The sequence below is a fragment of the Girardinichthys multiradiatus genome, chromosome 24 (genome assembly GCF_021462225.1).
Source record: "Girardinichthys multiradiatus isolate DD_20200921_A chromosome 24, DD_fGirMul_XY1, whole genome shotgun sequence".
Taxonomy (NCBI): domain Eukaryota; kingdom Metazoa; phylum Chordata; class Actinopteri; order Cyprinodontiformes; family Goodeidae; genus Girardinichthys; species Girardinichthys multiradiatus.
In genome coordinates, this window is record NC_061816.1 from 13994217 (window position 1) to 14006693 (window position 12477).

The following is a 12477-nucleotide window of genomic DNA, read 5'->3' on the forward strand; positions in this document are numbered from 1 at the left end:
TAAACGCATACTTTAAACACCTTAAGTGTGATGAACACAGTTTAGCAACATCCAGTACTTTTTGTTTTTTACCCAGTTTGTAAAATATTTGCATAATTTCTCCAAGGTGTTCATTCCAAGATGTTGCCTATCAGCTGTCGCCAGAGGCGACTCTTTTTTTACTGGTGTAAATCCTGCATGTTTCTGATTTCTAAAGGGCCTTGAAGCTGCCCGAAGCCTGAACGCCTCACAGGTGCGATTGTGTTGTTTAAGGGCTCGCCCCTCAATCTAGCAAAGGAGATGAATCAAATGGCTCTTGGCAAATACAGACTTTCCCACTCGGAGTGCATTCACAGGTTTGCTGGTTAGCATATTCGGCCCTTGCTGTTCCTCATCTGCACTGGCCTCTCTGAGAGACTAAAGGGGAACAATGGCTGTCTGGAACCATTAATGTCCTCGGCTTCATGCTGACAGCAATGGAAACAATGTCATTGTTGCATGGCTATGCGTTGCAGGGAAGGCAAGGCTTTATGGCTTGGCTGGAGCAACTGGTCCCCCACTGGTTGATAGGATACATTATCCACACTTGTTTCACACTCGTCACATTAAAGTAAACTGCTGGGGTCCACTTCTGTTCATTTTTGGCTTGAAATATGTTGAAAATATAGCTGTGGCTGTTTCCATGGTTATAAGGTTGGTGGCCTAGGTAGTAAATGTCAAACTGAAGGTGTTTATCACACTGCCTGTATGGTCTAAATCTCCATCATAATAATAAAGAAAGTGCCTTTTCTGTTCATTCCACGCTTTTTTTGTAGGAATAAATCAGTCAAGGAACTGGGTGTTTTTTGTTTTTTTTGTTTGTTTTTTGTTGGAGAACAATTTAGTAAAGTTCCCATAAAAGCTGTTATTAGAGCCAAATTTAGAGAGGTTTCAAAATACGGTAGGTAGGACCTAAATACAAAAATGAAAATAATTTATTTTGCTGGCTGTAACAGTTATTGGTTCCCCAAAACCATGTACTGAATTATACCATGGTTTTTTAGATTAACGATTTAAAACGGCATCCAACTTAACAGTCCAATGTAAAACTGTAGAGAGCTTATATCCAGCAACATTTGTGGTTTGAGTTTAATGAATTGCTAGAATCTGCTAGAGGGCCTTTCACCAATCTACTGATTATTTACCTTTTCTCCAAACTCATGGTAAAATGCCATTTCTGTGCCGTGGGTGAGGGAACTATTACTGACTTCAATAAATGTCATTAATAAACAAGAACAAAGTTTTTTTTGTTTTTTTTTTACAACATAATAATGCTTAATATAATAAAAGTTCAGCATAAAGGTTTAGCAGCAGCAGAAATTTTGTTGCTTTTTGCTGCTTGATTTTGTTTTCAAAATCAAACAGCATTTTGTTTCTTTTTTTATGTAAGTACCACATCGTGAAACCATATTACTTTTACACAGGCTTAATTTATTCCTACAGTCTTTTACTACCTCATGCCATAAGTACTGGAGAAGGAAAGAAATTCAATAATTACTGAAAAATGTTGCTACATAGATGCTAAATATGCTACACCACCCATAACATTTATTGATGACCCTTGTAAAGAACAGGTCCTTCTCAAAATATTAGCATATTGTGATAAAGTTCATTATTTTCCATAATGTAATGATGAAAATTTAACATTCATATATTTTAGATTCATTGCACACTAACTGAAATATTTCAGGTCTTTTATTGTCTTAATACGGATGATTGTGGCATACAGCTCATGAAAACCCAAAATTCCTATCTCACAAAATTAGCATATCTCATTAAAAGGGTCTCTAAACGAGCTATGAACCTAATCATCTGAATCAACGAGTTAACTCTAAACACCTGCAAAAGATTCCTGAGGCCTTTAAAACTCCCAGCCTGGTTCATCACTCAAAACCCCAATCGTGGGTAAGACTGCCAACCTGACTGCTGTCCAGAAGGCCACTATTGACACCCTCAAGCAAGAGGGTAAGACACAGAAAGAAATTTCTGAACGAATAGGCTGTTCCCAGAGTGCTGTATCAAGGCACCTCAGTGGGAAGTCTGTGGGAAGGAAAAAGTGTGGCAGAAAACGCTGCACAACGAGAAGAGGTGACCGGACCCTGAGGAAGATTGTGGAGAAGGGCCGATTCCAGACCTTGGGGGACCTGCGGAAGCAGTGGACTGAGTCTGGAGTAGAAACATCCAGAGCCACCGTGCACAGGCGTGTGCAGGAAATGGTCTACAGGTGCCGCATTCCCCAGGTCAAGCCACTTTTGAACCAGAACAGCGGCAGAAGCGCCTGATCTGTGCTACAGAGAAGCAGCACTGGACTGATGCTCAGTGGTCCAAAGTACTTTTTTCGGATGAAAGCAAATTCTGCATGTCATTTGGAAATCAAGGTGCCAGAGTCTGGAGGAAGACTGGGGAGAAGGAAATGCCAAAATGCCAGAAGTCCAGTGTCAAGTACCCACAGTCAGTGATGGTCTGGGGTGCAGTGTCAGCTGCTGGTGTTGGTCCACTGTGTTTTATCAAGGGCAGGGTCAATGCAGCTTGCTATCAGGAGATTTTGGAGCATTTCATGCTTCCATCTGCTGAAAAGCTTTATGGAGATGAAGATTTCGTTTTTCAGCACGACCTGGCACCTTCTCACAGTGCCAAAACCACTGGTAAATGGTTTACTGACCATGGTATCACTGTGCTCAATTGGCCTGCCAACTCTCCTGACCTGAACCCCATAGAGAATCTGTGGGATATTGTGAAGAGAACGTTGAGAGACTCAAGACCCAACACTCTGGATGAGCTAAAGGCCGCTATCGAAGCATCCTGGGCCTCCATAAGACCTCAGCAGTGCCACAGGCTGATTGCCTCCATGCCACGCCGCATTGAAGCAGTCATTTCTGCAAAAGGATTCCCGACCAAGTATTGAGTGCATAACTGTACATGATTATTTGAAGGTTGACATTTTTTGTATTAAAACACTTTTCTTTTATTGGTCGGATGAAATATGCTAATTTTGGGAGATAGGAATTTTGGGTTTTCATGAGCTGTATGCCACAATCATCTGTATTAAGACAATAAAAGACCTGAAATATTTCAGTTGGTGTGCAATGAATCTAAAATATATGAATGTTAAATTTTCATCATTACATTATGGAAAATAATGAACTTTATCACAATATGCTAATATTTTGAGAAGGACCTGTATGTAGAGTACGTTGAAATGAATTCTTCTTTGCAGTAGAAGATACCTGTGCTAACTTTTTTTTTTTTTTTTTATCATGCATGACTTGTGTACACTTAAGGCTCCCACATACTCGAGTGTACTGTGAGCTGCACAGACTCCGTGCGGACTCTACACACTCTCCATGGACATTTGAGGTTTCATAGTCGAGCTTATCAATTTCATACATTTCTGGTGACAAATTCCTACATTTCCCACACTTTCTGCCATGGCATTATTGGACAAGGAGGAAGAGCTAATTTATCTTGTAGCTTCGGAAAAGCAGAAAAGAAGCAAGCATATAAGGCCATTAAACCACACTAGGGACAAAGAAGCGGAATACACCTGTAAGTGAAGTGCAGAGAGTGGCAGTGACGTTGCGCATGCTTGCGACTGGTTGTTTGGAGCAGTGTGTTGCATATGAAACAGTTTAATTGTAGAAACTTTTTCCCGCAGAGCAGTTTATTGTCTGACAGATTGGTCAGAGGCAGGGTTGTGCAGAGACCACTAAAGGGGCAGGTGCTCAAAGTAAAACAACGGCACAGATAGCCTGATTCTAGGGCGGAATATTAGCAAGAATCTTACCCAGCTTTTACAGTTCAATGTACTATGATGTATTTCAAAATTGTAAACATAAAGATATACAATTGATTTAAATCTGGGAAAAACTATAATATAGAACACAACACCATGCATATGTGTATTAAATATTTTATTAGAGGGCTAGGTCACCAGCCATATCTTGGTCTTACACAATTACACTGTCAGAAAATATAAACAGAGGGGCACAATACAACCACTTTTGGGCAAGGAGGAAAAGGGGGAAGGTGCCCCCAGGGGTAGTGGTCGGTAAATACTTGAATTGTCACAATATTGTCATTTTAGGCATCGCAGGTGGCAAAATGCATATGATACATTGAATATATATCAGCCAACCCTATAGGATGGAAGAAAAAAAAAAAGAATCTTGAGGATATTCATTAAAAATCAGGGTTAAATTTTTCCTCAAATTATACAGGTCCAACTCCTTAATCAAATTTTGGATCAGTATTGTTTGGAGTGTCATTAAAAAAGAGAAAACAATGAAAATGGTATTTAAAAACTCAAAAAGGAGGCATCATCAGTCTCATCAGGAATACTCTTACTCTCTACAAAAGCAACCAGCTGCTAAAAAAAAAAGAAACCACCTCTCTTAATGACTTTTTAAACCGGTTTCCATGACATCCACACAATGGTGATAGAATCCTTCAAAGAGCTAACTGTGGTGGGTATTACGGTTTTGGTCTGAGAGCAACTGTTGTGTTTTCTGTGTTCAGGTTATACATTTAGGCCAAATTGCACAACCTGTTTTCTAAGGCTTTTCTTTTCTGAAGCTTTTTTTTGTCATTGTTGGGCATGCTACTTTTGTGTTTTTGTTCCCTAGAGCAAAGTAACTTTGTTTGATGCTGTATATTCATATATATTCATATATATGCTGTATATTAGATAAAAAAATAGAAAACAAATCATATTTAGACTAATTTTACCTTGTTGAAAATGTTGGACTTCATGCGTTTTAGTTATTTTTTTATTTAGCACTAATAAAAGGCCAAAGTTCAGCTTGTCAAAAAATACAATACGATCAGGAAAAAATTTATTTTTATTCACAAATGTTAGAGCACCCTGGAATTTAGGGTAAAGGTGCAATGATGGGAGTTGTTGACAAGGAGGGTAAGCCACAAATTGTAATTGCTATAAAAGCAGGCTGTTCACTGAGGACAGTAAGCAGGCATATCATGGGAAAGCTGAATGGAAGAAAACACTGTGGTGAAAGATGCACAAGTACTTTTCTGTAGACACTCAGCTATTGATTTTTATGTGCCAAGCTGTGTTAAAATATTCTGACAAGGTAATATTTGGGGTTTCCTTTGCTATTGACAATTTTCAAACCGAGCAAAAATCAACACTTTAAATATTTCACTTTGTATAATTTATATAAGTATTACCACTTTTTAAATTTATTATAAAAGGAAGTTAATTCTTTTTAGAAGCTTGAGGGATTTAAAATGATTCACAATATTGGGGTCTGAAGTCTGCTAGTGTTTTCAGCAATTCGTTTAAACAATTTATTTAAAACGCACCAATATAATTATACAAACTGCATGCAATAAATACAGCAAAGTCTTTGCCTTTAAGTATCTTATCTTAAAGTATTGACAAACATATCTGCTTAATAAAGCATAAATATATATATTTTTATTTCTTGACATCTAATCTTTACAGCAGTCACCAACTTAACAGAACTACATCAATAGGCGCTGTGAAAATGTTTAATCGTGGTTGTCAGACAGCAAAATGTTTGTTTTTTTGTTCTTTTTTTACCTGTGATAATGTGCAATTTTGATAATGCTTGCTCCTGTTTGTACACAGCCAAGATAAGAACATTTCCTCAGCTTTTTTACTTCCTGCAAAGATATCTGGAACATTTGTTTGAACACACTGCCAATTAGTATCACAGGGTGACAGTTAAACAGCGTGGCTAAGTTCAACACAGTGTGGGATTGTTTGTGAGAGAGCTTTTTGGGATGTGATAAAATGATATCGAGAAAAACAGGCTGCCCAGAAGACTTCCACGCTAAGCTTCAAATGCTTATAGGCACTGTAATCTAACTTTGATAAAACCAGAGCTGGCATTGCATCAAATATATGGAATAGTTGATGATTCAGAGCTGTTATTGCTTCTAAAGGTGAACGAAAAACTAAGTCTCTATACTCCTAAAACCAGTGTTGTATAAGTGTAATTTATATACTTGTTTTTAATTTCTATGGTGCTTTAGATCTTTGCTTTTGTTGGCAGAAATAACCTGCATTTACGAAATGGCTTTTAACTTCTGCATACAGTTCCACAGCAGATTTCGTCATATTCTAAATGACGTAAAGTTGACCTTAAACAACTCAAACTGAAAGATGCAATTTTCAATGTAGAGTCTACCGAAAGGCCATAACAGAGCCGCTAGATTAAGCCATAACAGCCTTGAAACTTTTGCCTTGTGCAAGTGTGGCCTATGTGGAACTGGTGCCTTCTCTTGGTGTTGCAATGAATGACAAGGAGCTCAAGTTGGCATCAGATATTTTTCTTTAATTCTCCATCTGCATTTCACACAATGGGCATCGAGATAAGGTCAGTCTCTGGCATAAACAAGCTCCTGCAAGGAGGAGCCATAGTGTTACCGCGTGGGAAATTCCCATCACACTTTCTCACAAACTAAAAGTTTCTAAAACACGACAAAACAATATAATAGCAGAACTGACGTGACCTGGATTAAACATATTTCAATAATATGCAAGAAAATGGAAACCATAAACATTTTATAAAATGCATAAATAATATTTCTTTATCACAGCAAAGACACGTTACCTCGTCAATGATCCTCATGACTCTGAGGATTACCCACAATACCTCGCTCTTTCTAAGGTGAATACAATACAACTTTTGACCAGCAGATGATGCATTTTAGCAGAATTTAACCTGAACTATTTTAACTATGTTACACAAGCGTGAAAATTATTTTCTTTTTGTTTGGGAAGAATTTAAAAAAAGTGCTGCTATTTCTTTCAACTAATAGTCCCAATGTTCAATATGAATCCATCATGAATTAGTTGTGATGAACCAAAATCTTTAAAAATCTGAGTTCACTTTTACTAACCACAACCAGAGTTAACAACCTGATTACTGCCTGTCTTGTAGATTTATGAAATAACTGAAATACAACCTTTCTGACAGCATGAAGTAGTCTAAAAGGTCTTGGGGAGCAACACATCATGACCCAATATAAATAAATTGAGGAGGTCACAAAAAACCCAGGGTAATATCTAACAACCTGCAGACTTCACTGTCAAGATTCAACAATAAGAAACAGAGACTGGGCAAAAGTGGAATCCATAGGATTTTAAAGGCTAAAACCACAGCTGTCCCAAAAAAAAAAAGGCTCATGGGTTAAGCGTCATATCTCGAAACTCTACTCCATTTGGATTCTCCCGGAATTGTTAAAATTCTAAAAATTTCGATTCTCAGCCCACCGACCGGAAGAAGATGTTGCCAAACACTAACGAAAAATAATTCGTAGGATTTGTGTGCACAACTATGGACAGTGTGTGTTGGCGAACGAAAATATGGCTTAACTTTAAAACAAATGACCAGTTGGCTAAGTGCAACACTTGCAATAAGATTATATCAAGCAAAGGAGGATGCATGACCAACATGATTACACAATTCATGGTGTAGAAGTAACAGAGTGCCCTGTCTTTAATGGGCTGCACCGGGCTTCCTCCACTGCCTCTTCCTCCAGCTCTGACACTCAGCCTATCTCGACACTGCATTAATAATCAGGTAAGTAAAACAATAAAATACATTTTACACCAACATTGAGGCAGCTAACAAGTGATATTGGACCTAAAATGGTAGACCAGCTCAAATACAAATACCCAACTAACATTAGTCTATGTATTTTTCAATGACAAATGACCTGAAATTGCTGTAAGAAAGTCATAGTAAAGTTCATGAAATAGAAAAGATTCATAGAAATTAAATTCCTAGAGAAGTTAAGACTATTTCATCCAGAAAGAACTCTGGTTATCTGGCTCATGTAAACAATGTAAACTAGGAATTGGCCAACCCTAGGTCTGTCTCACATTTGCCAGAAAACAGGATGATTTCTAAAAGTTTTGGAAAATATTCTGTGTGCTGAACAAACAAAATAGAAATGTTTTTGAAGATGTGAGTCCACTTACATCTGGTTGAAAACTAAAAGTTGAGATTGAAATCCAGTTGAGATGGTGCAGCTCTAAACAAGCTAGCTGTTCATGCTCAGAAATCCTCCAACATGGCAGAATCAAGATAATTTTTGCAATGAAGACCAGGCTGAAGTTTCTCCACAGCGATTTAAAAGATTTGTAGCCAGTTATTAGGTTTGGGTGCAATTACGTTTTCTCAAAGGACCAGCTTGATCTGGATAGTTATTTTCTTGATGAAGAAAAAAAAAATAAAACCACATTTTGTATTTACTCAGGTTAAATGTGAGCAAAAAGATTTGTATTGGAGCACATGTTTCTTCAGCCCTGTAGCTCAGTATTGCCTATGTCACTGTAGCTACAAACTCTATGAAAAAGGAAAGGTCTCAGCTTAGTCTTGAAAGTGGTAAGTGATCAATGTTTGAAAGGAATTAAAGTAGTTAACTCTCAAATTGGTTAATCACTGTACACGTTAAAACCAGACAGTGTATCTCCCCCACCAAGACTGAAGCTTATCTTATCTGCTAATGTGTGCACATTGTGATTATTTTAGTGTTTGGCTCCAAAGCTTTGATGCCTGAGTGCTATGCAAATAGGGAAGATGCTAACAAGAACAAAAGTTATTTTGTTTATGCATTTGTTTGTTATGATGTGCGAGTCCTACGCATCGTTGGGCATACGTTAACCACACAAAATTATCTCAGGAATTCCTCAGCTGACATTTATCTTCACATGAAAGCACTTCTGTTTCTCTCTCCTTCAGTTGATGTTCTTCTTGCAGCAGGCTAGTCCTTTTGTCAAACAGTTGAGTCCTAAAATAGGATAAAATGATTGAGGTCAGGGAAGCATGGCCAGCTTAGGACAACATAATGTCAAGGAGTCCCAGATTTGTCCAACCGTGTAAACAATGCATTAGAAGCTTTCAGTTATGTTTTTATTCTAAACGGTCCTCCTGGTTGTTAACCAAAACAGTCAGTTTAAAAGAATGTGAATTCATTGCCATTTGTGTCCATACTGTAGGCTAATCATGCCTACTAATTAAGCCTTAAATGTTTTTTTTTAGACTGCTGGAGATAGGTACCAGCTCCCCCGTGACCCACTATGGAATAAGCGGTAGAAATGACTGACTGTTTTTTTTTTTGTTTTTTTCAATTTAATTCAAAAATACTTTTTTAATCCCAAAGGCAAAAATAAACATGGTAATGTACAGTGGATGTGAATAAGCCTCCTCCCTTGCACATTTATCACCAGAGAGTCCAGAGCAGTCCCCAGAACAGAACCAGCCTTTAACAGCTTCTTTGAGTTACTGGCTCTAATCCTGCTACCCCAACAGATCATGGCAAAAGAGATCACACTCTCCAAAAGAGACATATAGAAGATACGCAGCATCTTTCTGCAAACACTGATGCGTCTGAGCTTCCTCGGGGAATACAGTCTTCTCTGTCCCTTCTTGTTCAGTCGGTTGACCAGATAAAGACCTATACCCATTCTCCTCTACCACTTCTACCTCCTCTCCCATTGTAGTAGTGTTTGATTTATTAGAGTTTCTTCTGTAATTTATATTCACTATCTTTTGTTTGTTCACATTCAAGATAAGATTTTTACATCATGCCACAAAGTGTTCTGCCAGCTCTCTGTACTAAGCTTCTTGTCCATCTCGTATATACTTGACAATTGCAAAGTTATGAGTATTTCTGCAGCTGACAGGACTATGACTTGTACTGAAAGTTTCAGGTATGCAAAGTGAAAAGGAAATTATAAGAGTACAGTCCCTTGTGGGACTCCTGTGTCAGACATACAACCTTTAAGTCTCACAAACTGTGGTCTGTTTGTCAAGTAGTCATTTGGTATGACCCCAGGACTAGGGGATCAGGGGGTGGTAACATCAAAATGTGTCCAGAGGAAAAACAAATTAAAAGGGGTAGAGTTTAAAAGGGTTTTACAAAGAAAAATGTTCCACATATGAAACGGCAAATGCGTTAACCAATTAATAATCAAACTTGGGCTAATATAAACAAACTAGAGAAGGACAAATCCAGCCTCAATTAAATGATTAAATCAAAGCAAGAAAAAACAAGTTAACATAAACCAAACTCAAAACACTCCAAAGGGACTCAAAAAGGGGATGTCAAACTTCCCAAACACAAGCTGCTAGGTTGAACTATTAGAAACAATCAAGTCTAAAACCAAACTGCTAAGCAGTGCAAAGTGGATCAGCAGTACGAAATACTTCAACACTACCAAAACGATCTTCAAAAGTCTTTACAAAAAGCAAAGTGTGGGTCAGCTGTACAAAGCCCCTCCCAAAAGCTGCCCCACTGGAAAAATGATTCCAGGAGCATTTAAATAGGTTGCAGGTGGGCCTCATCATCCACTGATTGACTTTGTGAACTCCTGCTGGTCCAATGGAGTAGCCTCTCTGCAGCCACTGGGTAGCCAATCAGCTGAGTGTGCTCCCACACCCGAATCTACATAAAAACAGACAGACTGCAAAGCCTCTAAAGGCCAGGGGCAGTAACACATTTATCCAGGTGATTGTGATGACCTTTGTGGTTTCCAGAGTTAACAACCTAAAAAAACTGAATGGAGTTAAATGCACTGAAGAAATAAAAAACAAAAAACTGATCCTCGCAATGCTGCCTGCTTTTCAGGATCTACAGTGCCTTGCGAAAGTACTCGGGCCCCTTGAACTGGTCAACCTCTTGCCACATTTCAGGCTTCAAACATAAAGACATACAATTCAAATTGTTTGTGAAGAATCAACAAGTGGGACACAATCGTGAAGTGGAATGAAATATATTGGATGTGTCAAACCTTTTTAACAAATAAAAAACTGAAAAGTGGGGCGTGCAATATTATTCGGCCCTTTTACATTCAGTGCAGCAAACTCACTCCAGAAGTTCAGCGAGGATCTCTGAATGATCCAATATTGTCCCAAATGGCTGATGATGATAAATAGAATCCACCTGTGTGTAATCAAGTCTCCGTATAAATGCACCTGCTCTGTGATAGTCTCAGGGTTCTGTTCAAAGCGCAGAGAGCATCGTGAAGACCAAGGAACACACCAGGCAGGTCCGAGATACTGTTGTGGAGAAGTTTAAAGCCGGATTTGGATATAAAAAGATTTCCCAAGCTTTAACCATCCCAAGGAGCACTGTGCAAGCATTCATATTGAAATGGAAGGAGTATCAGACCACTGCAAATCTACCAAGACCCGGCCGTCCCTCTAAACTTCCATCTCGAACAAGGAGAAGACTGATCAGAGATGCAGCCAAGAGGCCCATGATCACTCTGGATGAACTGCAGAGATCTACAGCTGAGGTGGGAGAGTCTGGCCATAGGACAGCAATCAGTCGTACACTCCACAAATCTGGCCTTTATGGAAGAGTGCCAAGAAGAAAGCCGTTTCTCAAAGATATCCATAAAAAGTCTTGTTTAAAGTTTGCTACAAGCCACCTGGGAGACGCACCAAACATGTGGAAGAAGGTGCTCTGGTCAGATGAAACCACAATCAAACTGTTTGGCCACAATGCAAAACGATATGTTTAGCGTAAAAGCAACACAGCTCATCACCCTGAACACACCATCCCCACTGTCAAACATGGTGGTGGCAGCATCATGGTTTGGGCCTGCTTTTCGTCAGCAGGGACGGGGAAGATGGTCAAAATTGATGGGAAGATGGATGGGGCCAAATACAGGACCATTCTGGAAGAAACCCTCTTGGAGTCTGCAAGAGATCTGAGACTGGGACGGAGATTTATCTTCCAACAAGACATTGATCCAAAACATAAAGCCAAATCTACAACGGAATGGTTCACAAATAAACGTATCCAGGTGTTGGAATGGCCAAGTCAAAGTCCAGACCTGAATCCAATCGAGAATCTGTGGAAAGAGCTGAAGACTGCTGTTAACGAACGCTCTCCATCCAACCTCACTAAGCTCGAGCTGTTTTGTAAGGAAGAATGGGCAAGAATTTCAGTCTCTCGATGTGCAAAACTGATAGAGACATACCCCAAGCGACTTGCAGCTGTAATTGCAGCAAAGTGTGGCGCTACAATGTATTAACGTAAGGGGGCCGAATAATATTGCACGCCCCACTCTTCATTTTTTTATTGGTTAAAAAGTTTGACACATCCAATAAATTTCAGTCCACTTCACGATTGTGTCCCACTTGTTGATTCTTCACAAAAAAATTTGAATTTTAAATCTTTATGTTTGAAGCCTGAAATGTGGCAAGAGGTTAAAAAGTTCAAGGGGGCCGAGTACTTTCGCAAGGCACTGTATATTTGTATTTCTCTGACTTGCTCATATCTGTTTCGCTCCTTCTCTGTTATGTTTTTTTTAAGTCTAGATACCAAGATCAATTTTTTACAGTGCTTTGCCAAATTATTCATCCCCTTGGCCTTTTACCTATTTTTTTACATTCCAACATGTAATCTAAATGTTTGTAATCGTATTCTATGTGATGACATATGGGCCCCTTTGCTATG

At 38.8% G+C, this 12477-nt stretch overlaps 1 long non-coding RNA gene across 2 annotated transcripts in view; it reads left to right on the plus strand.

The window, feature by feature from the left end:
- The window catches only part of LOC124861772, a 100215-nt gene that overhangs the window by 33480 nt on the left and 54258 nt on the right, over positions 1-12477 (plus strand). The window lies entirely within an intron of this gene.